Source organism: Stylophora pistillata, chromosome 4 (assembly GCF_964205215.1).
Source record: "Stylophora pistillata chromosome 4, jaStyPist1.2, whole genome shotgun sequence".
Classification (NCBI taxonomy): Eukaryota; Metazoa; Cnidaria; class Anthozoa; order Scleractinia; family Pocilloporidae; genus Stylophora; species Stylophora pistillata.
Window position 1 is genome coordinate 41,458,884 of NC_142522.1, and position 12,068 is coordinate 41,470,951.

A 12,068-nucleotide genomic window follows, 5' to 3' on the forward strand; every position below is an offset into this window, starting at 1 on the left:
TAAAAAAAAAAAAAAAAAAAAAAAAAAAAAAAAAAAAACCTATATGTCAGCGTATAGATTGGTGTATTGGCGTAGTGTAATCTGACCAATGTGTGCGAGACCCCAATAGTTTAAGTATCTTACAGAATAGGAAATTTATAAAAGCAAGAAGTGTATCTGTAAGACATCATAGGACTATATAGATGTAAATATATTTCACCAATCATTAAAGAGCAGATAAAAAAATAATTATCATCTTCTGGCCCTGCTCGCGCAATCCCATAGAAAACCACACTGAGTAAAGGCTGACGAGTGCAGGGCTGGACAGGTTGACATGAGCCTCTCCTGAAAAAATCATCCATCCCTACTGCCTTCGCGTCCCTTTGCTGCAAAAGGGTAGAGGAAAACAACAATGAAGAAAAAGAGTGGTGTTTTTCAAGGAATTAAAGGTTTCTTGTCAAAGCTCTGATTGCATAATTTGTTCTTGCTCTTGTAGCTTGTGTCGGTCCGTTACGTCATTACCTCGAGCCAAATATTTTCCCGTTCGGCCCTCCCACTCAGTCAGTAAGTACATAATCCATTTTTGTGCATGAACACATTTCAACGCAATTGAGAATCGTCCCCTTCAAAATCCACTAAAGCCTGTTTTTCCCGCTACCTTTCCTACTGGTCATAAAAACATTGTTCTACAACTAATTGTAGTAAGATGCGTTTATCCGTATATTTCACTACTGAGATTTGCTCTGTGAGGTGCTATCGTTTGGGTCGCTGATTAGACGAACGACGTATTTTGACAGTCGTTCGCTCACAATCTATGAAATGTGTGCGCCAATAAGAAAAAGATTAAGGATCTATGAAATAAAATGAGAATTGCTTGAACGATTTTCTATTCACTTGCTCCCGCCGATGCATCAAAAAACTCACTCGCAACTTGTGAATAAAAATCGTTCCTGGGCACTTTCCTTGGAGTAATATCTATTTATTAACCTACAATTCCTTCATACCACTAAAACCAGAAAAAGTGCCCGAAGTTAAGTTCCAATTGGATTTACACTGTGATCTCTGCAGAGATGATGGAAAGTCACTCTTAGTGATTAGGTATCGAATGGATATCTGTTTCAGCTAAGATCGTAACGTTCTGAATGCATGCTACTCTTTCTCGTCAGGTGATGAGATGGAAATATTATAAGGCATGATGCTCCGTTGCGATAAAGCAATTTCTTTTCACATAGCACGAGCCTTTGTCATCTCGGGTGAAAGTAATGCATCCATCTTCCGTCGGTTATCTTCCTTCTTTTTTTTTTTGTTTCTTTTGCAAAAAACAACGACGACATTGAGAAGATTAAAGATAATTAAAATGAGGAAAGGAAGCGGCTTCAACTTGAATTCAGTTTCAGTGGATATACTTACAAGTGCTCGATGCTTCTTAGTCCGCTTGAGAAGACCTTGAACGCACTTAGCGAAATTTTGTTTCCCGCTGAAAAATCTGGCAATTAAAAGTACTAAGGAAGTAACATCAAAGTAAACGAAGTTAATTAGTTCATTGTGACATAATCAGAGTAATGCATATGTTGCGATTACTCGTCCTTCTTGTACTCTTCACCCATGGATGCATGCTGCTGAGGAATGAGCTGATGTTTACAAAATACGGTATCGTCATGATTTTTGTCCTTTTCAGGATTAAGAAGGATTTTAGCATTCCGCGAAGTACATCATGGTTTAGCTCAGTCTGCTATTAACTATTAAAAGGGAGAGAGGAGGGGGAGGGGCACTACATTAACGTTTTATCGAAAATTACTGTTCGGAAACCTTCTGCACATTTGAAACCATTCTACATGATGTACCCTGAATAGAATTATCATATTTATTATTTTTCTCTATTTGTTTTCTGGATTATAATGTTCTGGCTGTTATTGTCCATAATCTCTGTCTCAAATTAAAGACACTATACCCACATTCTGTTTAGCTTCTTCAAATTCTGGAATGTGCTATGAGTCAAAATGTCACGTAACGTTACCTCTATGAGTCAAACCAGAATTACGAGTGAAACTTTATTCAGAACATGATTATAGTAGAGTTTACAGTTTGAGGAAGAGAAGGAGTTAAAACATGAGGCCCTTTAAATTTATAGTGCATTTTCTCAAAGCGGTTCGTAGAGAACAACATTCCATAATTAACCCTTCAAGTGTACGTTTTGCACTAAAAAAATAATGGATCATCCCTGCCCATAATTTGCATTGTAACTTAGAGCCAGAAAAAATTACGCGTACCTACAAAGCAATTTAACCAGAACGGAGGGCCTCTTGGATTGATGCAGCGGAATTTGGAAGCTTTTGCCACTGGTTAGGTAGTAGCTAAACGCTCTCGCGGGTGGAAATTTGAGCCAGATCGGTTGCCTTATGAGAATTCGAAATTTATCGACCTTCGAGTGGTGACGGTTGCTGTTCGAGACTGGTTGAAGTTGCCAGCCTCGAGTTTTTTTTTTTTTTTTTTTTTTTTTTTTTTTTTTTTTTTAATACATAGTTGACCGGTAACACCACACGCGTTACAAAGAAAGTCGCCAAAACAGCGTTAAATGGATCGTAAACTACAAAGCAGCTACGGATAAAAGGGAAAGGAGACTTCATACGATATATTCCTCGCTTTTATTTTCCTTTTTGATTTTTCTATAGTTTTTTCCTATTTTACGGCTGATTGGCGACACCGCACGCGCTACAAAGCAAGTCGCCAAAACCGCTTTAATTTTAATCGACCGTTGGCAGCAAAGCGGCTACGGAAAAAAAAAGTAAGGAGACTTCGCATGTTTTATTCCTTGCTTTCATTATCCTTCTAAATTTTTTCTTATTTTTATTCTTTTTCAATTTGTCCTTTTTTAACAGCCCACACATAAGCTTGAAATTCGATCTTCCTGTGTTAGTTACTGCCGTTAATGAACTTTACACCCTAAAGTCATACACAGAACGCTTGGGCCGCCTTTACTGAAATTGGACAATAATGTACAATCGAGTTCGCTGTTTTACGGATGTTACAGCCCGTTATACCCGCACGGGTAGACTAAGTAAGAAATCTGACAGACTTGACATATAGGGGTACCCTGCGATAGTGTTTGTAGGGTCACGTGACTTGTTCGATATAGTTTCTTTGCAAGAGTTGTAGAACTTTGCATGTCGAAAGCTGTGAAAATAAAATGCTGTGTAAAGCTGTGAAGCCGCGAATAAATACATTGTGTTACCAGAACAACGGATTTGAAGTTTAAAGCACTTTTAATAAAGCAACGCTGGTTTCGATCGAAAATCTCTTCAAATGGAAAGCTAGAGATCCTTATTCATTTTCCTAAATATAGTTACCCTTGATTATATAATGTCTACTTACAAGACTGTTAGTTTTGTCAAATTCTGGAATGCGCTCTCAGAAAGAAACTTCAACATGTTCCGTGACAAATCACTGGGAAGAAAAAATTTTTCTCAGGGAATGGGGCTAAATTAAACAAACGGAGGGAGGAGCGAAGACTGTCGGGATCTTCCTAACTTGTTGAAATTCTAGAAGATAAGATAAATACAACATAATAGTATTGGAATTTATATATTTACAAATCCAAACTATACGTACATCTTTTTTAAGTTTGGAATATGGAAGGTGTTTTGAGCAAAGGTCTTCAACTTGTTCCCTGAGAGATTGCTACAAGTGATGAAATAAGAATAACTTCCTCAATTCTTGATTCCAAATATTAAGTGGACAGATAGTTAAAAAGGGCTGGTGCTTAGGAATAAAAAAAGAAAAAGTAATTAATTAACAAAAACTAGGCAATGTCATCTCAACAACAAAAGCGATTCAAAAGTCACAAAGAACGACGTTTTTAAATGGTTCGTGTCTTTAAAGTTTAACCAAATGAACTCTGCGGTTGAATTTCATTATTTGTCCAAAAAAGCTTATCGCTGCCACAAAAGCAAATAAACAGGCTAAGGATATGGGATTTACGAAAGCTAACTCGATGCTACGCCGGAGCCTAGTTGGTTCCTAAAACAGCAAATGATATGCAACAACACTGCTGAAAACACTCACATCGCCGTTGCAAAGATTTCTGGATCCTAAAGTCGCTACTATTCCATATCTAGCGTGCGCTTATGGAACAATGATTCATAAGGAGCTTTGCGCCTGATAAATAATTTATGCAAATGAGCTGGCTGCACACTCAATGTGCAGCCAGCTCATTTGCATAAGTAATTCAAACCAAGGTTTGACACCCCTCAGCAGCATGAGGTGTGCGCCGAACAATCCAGGACACTCGATATTTGGAGTCTAACTTTTGGCCGAACCATCGAGGGTCAAGGGTATTATGTCGAGGTCGAGGGTCTTATGTCGAGGTCGAGGGTCTTATGTCGAGGTCGAGGGTCTTATGTCGAGGTCGAGGGTCTTATGTCGAGGTCGAGGGTCTTATGTTGAGGTCGAGGTTATTTAGTCGAGGGTCCCTTATATTATGTCGAGGGTCCCTTTTTATGTTTGTTTGTTTGTTTGTTTTTTTTTTTGCAGCCCATGTTCCCATGGTCCCTTTCTTCTTTTTCTTGGACTTAGAAAATACGAGTCATCGCATTTCGTGAGACCGGATGTCGATGTTGCTACGAAATCAAGGCAGATTTTATACGTGACGTCCACTGTCCGCGTCCCGGTTCTTTGGCTGACAATATCGACCTGTCGTGCTTTATGAGCCAAGAAAGGCTGTAAAACTATATTACACGGCCAATTTCTTTTTGTCTTAAGAGAGAGAATATGTGAGTTTCTTTATAACACTGCCGTTGGTGCAATACTCATTTAAAGAAGGAGGCGGAGACAAAGCTGCAAAAGGAGATTAGCAAGATACAATTGACTTACACAACCATTATTCTTTCCAAATTCCCAAATCTTGGTATCAAGCTAGGCTATACTTGAATAAATTTTTGGAATTCCCCGCGATCATTCGACTGTTGGCATTTCCCGCCAAATCTGTCTGGTATTTTACCGTCAAAAGAGATTTGATTTTCCGCATCAACAACAGGAATAATAATGCAGTTGTGTACTCACAAATGACATCTGCTGGAAATTCTCGTCGTTTAATTAGTGCGACTCAGAGACCAAATGAAGATGTATGTTAGTTGCCTGGCGTTGAACGAACAGCCTTGTTGGCGGGCTTGAGACCGCTGGCGTGACACTACGTATTGGATCGGGGAATCGACGAAACGTTTCGTTATTTGAAGAAGCATTCGGCCCGATTCCACATTGATTTTTCGTTTGCACCTCTAGAACCTTTTTGGGTCGAGCCTGGATCCTGTAACTCTTGAAAGTTCAGCCCATCGATCGGAGACCTCGGCTTTCATGATGAGATCGCTTTAAGTGATTCCGATCCAAAATTAAAATATTCATTGTGAATTGTCAATTAATATGTGACTACAACAGACATGGATAACTGAAACTTTATATTCTCAGTAATTCCTTGATTCTTATGAGGTAAGGTTACAAAATGCCAAGAAATGTATTTTTGAAAATGCAGCAATGTTTTGCCACAAATTCTAAATCACAGCTGATGAGACTACACGCATTTGTATCTTTTTTCGGCATTCTTCGTCCCCTCAGTTTTTTCTCCAGTTTTTTTTTGTTTTAATTCTTGGGTTTCAGGTGACGTCACAAGCTTTGCTGAAGTTAGTGTGCGCCATGTTAATGTCCCTCGGGTGTCAAATTTATGAATAATTAGTCGATTTCTATAGTGAAGCCCTCTCTCTTATCGCCGTATTATTTCGTCAACTACATGAATATCCAGAAAGAAAAGAGCGATAAAAGTACTTGGCATTCATCTTAAGGTATCCCAGTGCTCTCTGAGTATGCCGAAAGCTTAGAGAGTTGGAAGGAAAGATGTTTGCAAAAGATCTCGGTCATCTGGGGTTGACCCTGCAAGCATACCAGCCGAGAAGTTCAGTCCAAAATTCTTGCCTCCTGTGGAAGTGTCGGACTTGCTGAGTTACCTCGTTCTTGAGACCAGCTTCTACACCAAGAAGCAGTTCAAGGCGTTCAAGAGTCTAGAGGCGTTTAATCAATGGTGTCGGGATTTGTAACCTCAGTTGTAGGCAAAGTAATCGCCGGCAAGTATATCGTGAGAGCGCGAGTTTGGCATTCGCAGCATATGAATGATCCTTTAGTGAACATTTGGGTCATTTCCGAAAACGATGGGTCTATTTTGTCAGCCCATTGCTAGGGATACAAAGCTGGACTGGCTGAGTCATGCTCACATATCGCGAGTGTTTCATTTTATGTTAGAGGCAACTACTCGAATTCATGGCAAGCGCGCTGGGTGTCACGAAAACTCAGACCCCTCGAAGTGTTCTCCAAGCTTCCGAAGTGCTCCATAATTTTATAGTGCATAGCATAAAGCATGAACCAATTGTTTTACAACATAACCGGTGGAATAATGCAACAAATCCGACGCGCAAGACGGAAAACAATATCAAGACTGATTGTTCAGTGAAGCATATCATGACGGCGCTGATGCCGAGTCTTCTTTCCCGTTGTTTTTCTCTTTCTGCCTTATTTAAGAACCCTAGCCCAAGGGTCACAAAATTGTCTTCGTTTTGGGACTGGTGGGCCGAGTCTCTGTTTGTATCCATTATCATGGCGAAATATTTAAGAATTTTAACAGAGCTACAACATGGATTCTGTGCGACGAAGTACAAAAAAGTAAACAAACGTCCCTTTCGGCTTGTCAAAATCACGCCACATTTTAATACCAGTTAACTGTGAATGAAAAGCTCAAAATTAACGGGAAAAATAGAGGAAATCTAAGCTAAATGAAGTCTTGTATCACTGTAAAATGTTTCCATATCAAACTCACGGGGCACAAATACTCTCTTACTGAATTTCGTGACCACGCCCACTTCATCGGCCCACTCAAATCTAGTGCGATCTTTGGATGTTATATCATCTTGCCGACTTTCTGTATAAAAAGTTAACAATGTACCACCGAAATATTGAACTATAATATCATGGCTTTCCATTTTGTGTATTTTCGTACTACAAAGTAAAGTTTTTCCCTCGTCATTTTCACCTTTTGCCGAGCGGGTCCGTCAAAATTAAGAAGGCGTTCGTGGTCAAAACAAGACCGAGCAAGGAGTCTTGGGCGATCTGTTTTACGCAAGCACAAATTGAAATTGCACCGCCAAAATCAAAGGGAGGAAAAAATTTCCTTTGTTTTGATATGTAAAGTGTCGACCAAGGAGCAGATTGAACCTCGTCAAATGGCTAGTCAAAACAGCCACACCTTCCTCCCTTTGCTCGTTTCCTGTTTTATAAGCGTGAAAGCAGTGGGAGAAGAATCGGGTAGCTCGTAAAGCGCTTCACCATCGTTTACTTACGAGATAAACAGGTAAGATTTGTAAAGTTATTTTCCGAAAGAGTCGGAATGAATACATTTTTTCAGGTTAGATTACTGTTTTTACCCTAAACGTCGTCCAATAAATTTTTGTTGCAGCCTACTAATCTATACAATTTCGAAGGAAAATATTCAGATGCCTCACCGTCCCCGAAGGGGGTTCTGTCCTGGTGTACCAGTTCATAAGGGAATTACCATTGTTCTTTCTTTGTTTAAGAGTTATCGGTTAGCTATTGTGTATTGTTTGGTCTTTTGTATTGACTATTGTGAACCGGTACATGAGGACAGAACCCCGAAGGGTCTCCACTCATCGAAGCGTGTACTGTAGCCAATGTGGTGAGTTTTCAGTCTCTTGTTGGGTTTGTCAACCTCCGTGACTTCAGTATCATACAATTTTGTATCTTTTCTCTGTGAAATGGCCTTTTTAACTGGGGTGTATGCTGAGTATTCGTTGCAGAATCGCTTTGGTTCTCTTATCTCTCTCTTTGGCTTGTCCGCCATTTTGAAAATTTGCTCAGGAGGGCATCTGGGTTAGCAGCCGCGCCAGGCTGGAACCACAAAAACAAATGTCCATCGCAGTGGAGAAACAGTTTGATATGATACTCAACGATCGGACGATTTTGCGAAACGTGCAACTTGCGGCCTTGTTTTTGCTGCTTCAGTTGGATCAAGACCCAAAAGGTCAAAATACACGCGGCATTACCAGGAGTGATCGTGAGTCGAATTTATCTCTTGAATTCTCGAGGGGTCTGAGTTTTCGGGGTCTGAGGTCTGAGGTCTGAGTTTTCGGGGTGTGAGTTTTCGTGACACCCCAAGCTCGCTTGCACTTAGGTAAAATGCTCATGGATTTTGCCGACATATGTCAATGAAGTGCCGTATGCGAGGGCTAAAGACATCGATTTCTCGTCGGCTAAGAAGCTCAAAGAAAAGCTCGACCAAACAATCGAGGATCTAAAACAGCCGCAAGCCTCGAGCCATACAACAACTTCTAGTTCCTCCTGTTCTTCCCCTTGATTTGTAATGATCTTAGTTATAGCGCATTAGATCATATATCTAATGAATTTTGCGCTATAGAAATAATAAAATTATTAAATTATTATACGAAAAAGTCCTTAGTCTCTCTGCTTTCTACTTTTGCTCGAACACCCAACAACAATGCATAAAATCATCCCTTCTTTCTCACATGAACTCTTCGTGAGATACGGTTTGCTTACGCTCAAGGGACACCAAGATGGCGGATAGTAACCGTTGCTAAGCTATTGGTCACGTGGGTGAAACCCAAGAATATACTATTCATATAATTCAAGGGCTCGTTTAATTCGTCGTGAGCTGTTGGTTTATCTTCATAGCATGCCCAGTTTTGATTAACCGCACAGACACCTACCGACTGCAAGTGTTAATCGGTTCTCGACGTTGATGACAGAAATGATAGCGCCTATTTAGAATACACGCTGCGAATTTTTTTTCGGGGCCAAAGTTCGTCATGACATACGTGAGAGAGGTTCTCTCGTTCACGTTTCCGTAAGCATTGTCATTTTTAATGAAGGCGTATTCTTGGATTTAGCTCAGTTGATTATTTGTCAAATTCCTAAAGAGACAGAAAATTGAAAAGGGGGCGGTGGAATACAACAGGATTGACTTGATAGGAAAGTTATCGATTAACTTTGTCTTTAGGGGAAAAGCTCTTACAATTTTATTTTAGTTTCATAATATAATGTTTTTGGGATCCGGAATCGAGCTTATATAGAGTCCGGAATCCAGGAATGTACAGTAAGAAGGCAGCAAGGTGCGGGATTCTTTTATGAACGGGAAGCGGAAATCGGCGATATCTGGGAACGGGACACGGGAAATAAACAATTAAACGAACCGAGAACCGGGAAATCCGTTGACGAGAATTTATCAAGAAATTGATCTACGTGAAAATAAATAAAAAAAGAGCCTATCCTTCCACGTTTCCTTTTTTGGGGGATCTCGTTTCACTTCTCCCCACAAACGCGAACGTGAAACGCGATCCTCTAAAATTGCCGGCGTGTGAGGCTAAAGAAAACTGCACAAAAGTTAGTTATGTTTTTTACATTCCAGGTACACGGCCTTTGCTATGGACTGTTGTTTTCATTACGACCCACTGGTGATATCTAAACATTCTGAGCCTTGACTTTTTCTGTATTAGTGACCTTTGATTTCTTGGTAATGGACTAAGAAAAAACTTCATGATCAGGATCGAGATTGGCCGGTATAAACTTGTCGAAAACGCACCAACACGTTTCCTAGTTAATCAGCATCTTTATTCTAAGAATCACTGCGCTTAAACTCCGGGCTTAACTTCAGCATCAACCGTCACGAGAGCGTACAGGATCGCTGTATTTAACTAAGGCTACGTGATACCTAGGAGTACAAAGTACATTCTGGGAAATTGAGTGAACTCATTTCCGGTCATACACAAGAAAAACGAAATACGGCATTGTTCACGGTTTCCAACATAAACTATCGGGATTACGGGATTGAAGAAATTTTTAGTCGGGATCAAGGGCTTGAAGACTCTTATTGGGAACCTTCCATAAAGGTACTCACAATATTGCCATATTGGGTGGAAGATCATGTGGTACGTGTGTAATTCCGCTACAATAGACAATGACTCGATCGGGGCCAAAAGGTTCGCATTGACAACTTCCTGGATGAAACTGTTTTGGACAACAGAGCCCAGAGGCCATGAGCCACAGTACCAAAACTACGAGTGCCAAAGTATTGCATGTCAATGATCGGATTGCAGATGCCTTCGATTCCTCATCTGCCAAGACATGAAAAAATATATATCCCGTGAAAATTAACAAATGAATTATCCACCATCTGCATAATGTATGATTTTCAAGATATGCAATGCCAAGTTCGAAATACCTGGAGTGAATCTACATTGTTCAAACGTCTGTTTCTGCACATGTGCATATAATTTAAGTATCAATTTTACTTCGAACCATCCGCTAGAACATGGAATATATCACACGATTGTAATCTTCATCATTGATCCAAATGCAAGAACTTTAATTTATCATGATGTAGCTAATACCTGAGGAAATGTTGCGTGCCATAAAGTTCATAGTTCTTAGTAACATGAGATGTTAAACGAGACGGGTGTGTCATGTATGACATGGTATTATACGAATCGAGGGAAAAGGCTGTTTTTCAAGGTCGCTGATGAATGGAAATATAGGATTAAGCTCTTTCTAGTCTTCTTTAATAAACTGGCTCTTTATTCAAACCTTTAAATGAAGGAAAATAATTCAGCATAGAGCAATACCAAGCGTGGACCAAATTTCCTACCACTGTACGTTTGAATATAATAGTCAGAAATAAAAGATCTTACCTCAGTAAGGCTTTAAGCGGGTCCGCTTGAAGGCGATGTCAAATTGTATATCAAATACTATTCTGCCTAATTGTTTTGAAATCATCAAACGGTCTGAAAAATGAGAATTGAATTTCAAAAGAGTCAATGAACCCGGCTTCGATAGATTAACTTGTTTTGCTTTAATAGATGCCTTTAACAAGAAAAAAGATATAAAAGTTCCAAGCTGCTCAACCTTAAGTTTATCCCAAGCCTACTTCATTCCTAGTCGTGGCATAGAAGTGAAACAAAAGAAGGGTTATCTTAATAAAGGAGGCAGAAGCGGAAGGAACAGTATTGTTCTTAATGAACAGACGCTAATTTTCATGATAATACCAAATAAGATTAGATAGTAATTTACAGCTTCTGTCTAGTTAGAGATAAAAAAAAGGAAAGAAAAACATTTTGAAGGACAGTTATTCTACATGACCTGGCCCTCGTAAGAAAACAATTAACCGAAAGTGAGTGCAGGTGTACAAAGAAAGAAAATGTAAATAAAATAAATAATGTATATGTGCACGATCCTTCGCAGTAAAGCACTATTTAAGCAATAGTGAAAATCAGACCTGAAAAAAATTCAGGCCTGTACGGGACTCGAACCACTGACTTCTACGATACTAGTGCAGCGCTCTACCAATTGAGCTAACAAGCCAACTGGGAGCAGGCCATCAAATTAATTCGACTTAAACCCGTAGATGATAAATCAAACAACAAACATATGAAATACATATATATGAACTGCGGTTATGAAACGTATCTGTGCACGATCCTTCGCAGTAAAGCACTATTTAAGCAATAGTGAAAATCAGACCTGAAAAAAATTCAGGCCTGTACGGGATTCGAACCACTGACCTCTGCGATACTAGTGTAGCGCTCTACCAATTGAGCTAACAATCTTATGTTTTTTTCTTCTAGAAACGTATAGAAACAATTTTGATGGCTACATTCCAGCTCTTGGCTTTTTAAAGGTAAATTGTGAAGAATCTTTTCAATGGAAGATAGTAGATCTTTTCATCCTTTTTTTTTTTATTTTTTTTTTTTATCTTCATAGTAATTGTTTTGGCTAACGTTAAAATCTCGCCAGACCAGTACAGTTTTACCTTCGCGTTATCACAAAAATTGCGCCGTGTTGTTACTTTTCTGATTAATTCACTTTATTTTCTCATTCTGAACTCACAGGGAACCTTCAAATTTAAAGGTGAAGCGTACAACGATGACGGATTCATGTGGTTTTGCGCCGAGGGAGAAGTAGCTTTTTACTCATCTTAACAGGACCTCTTTGCTCTCATCCCCTAGCCTCTTTTTCACTGAGAACGA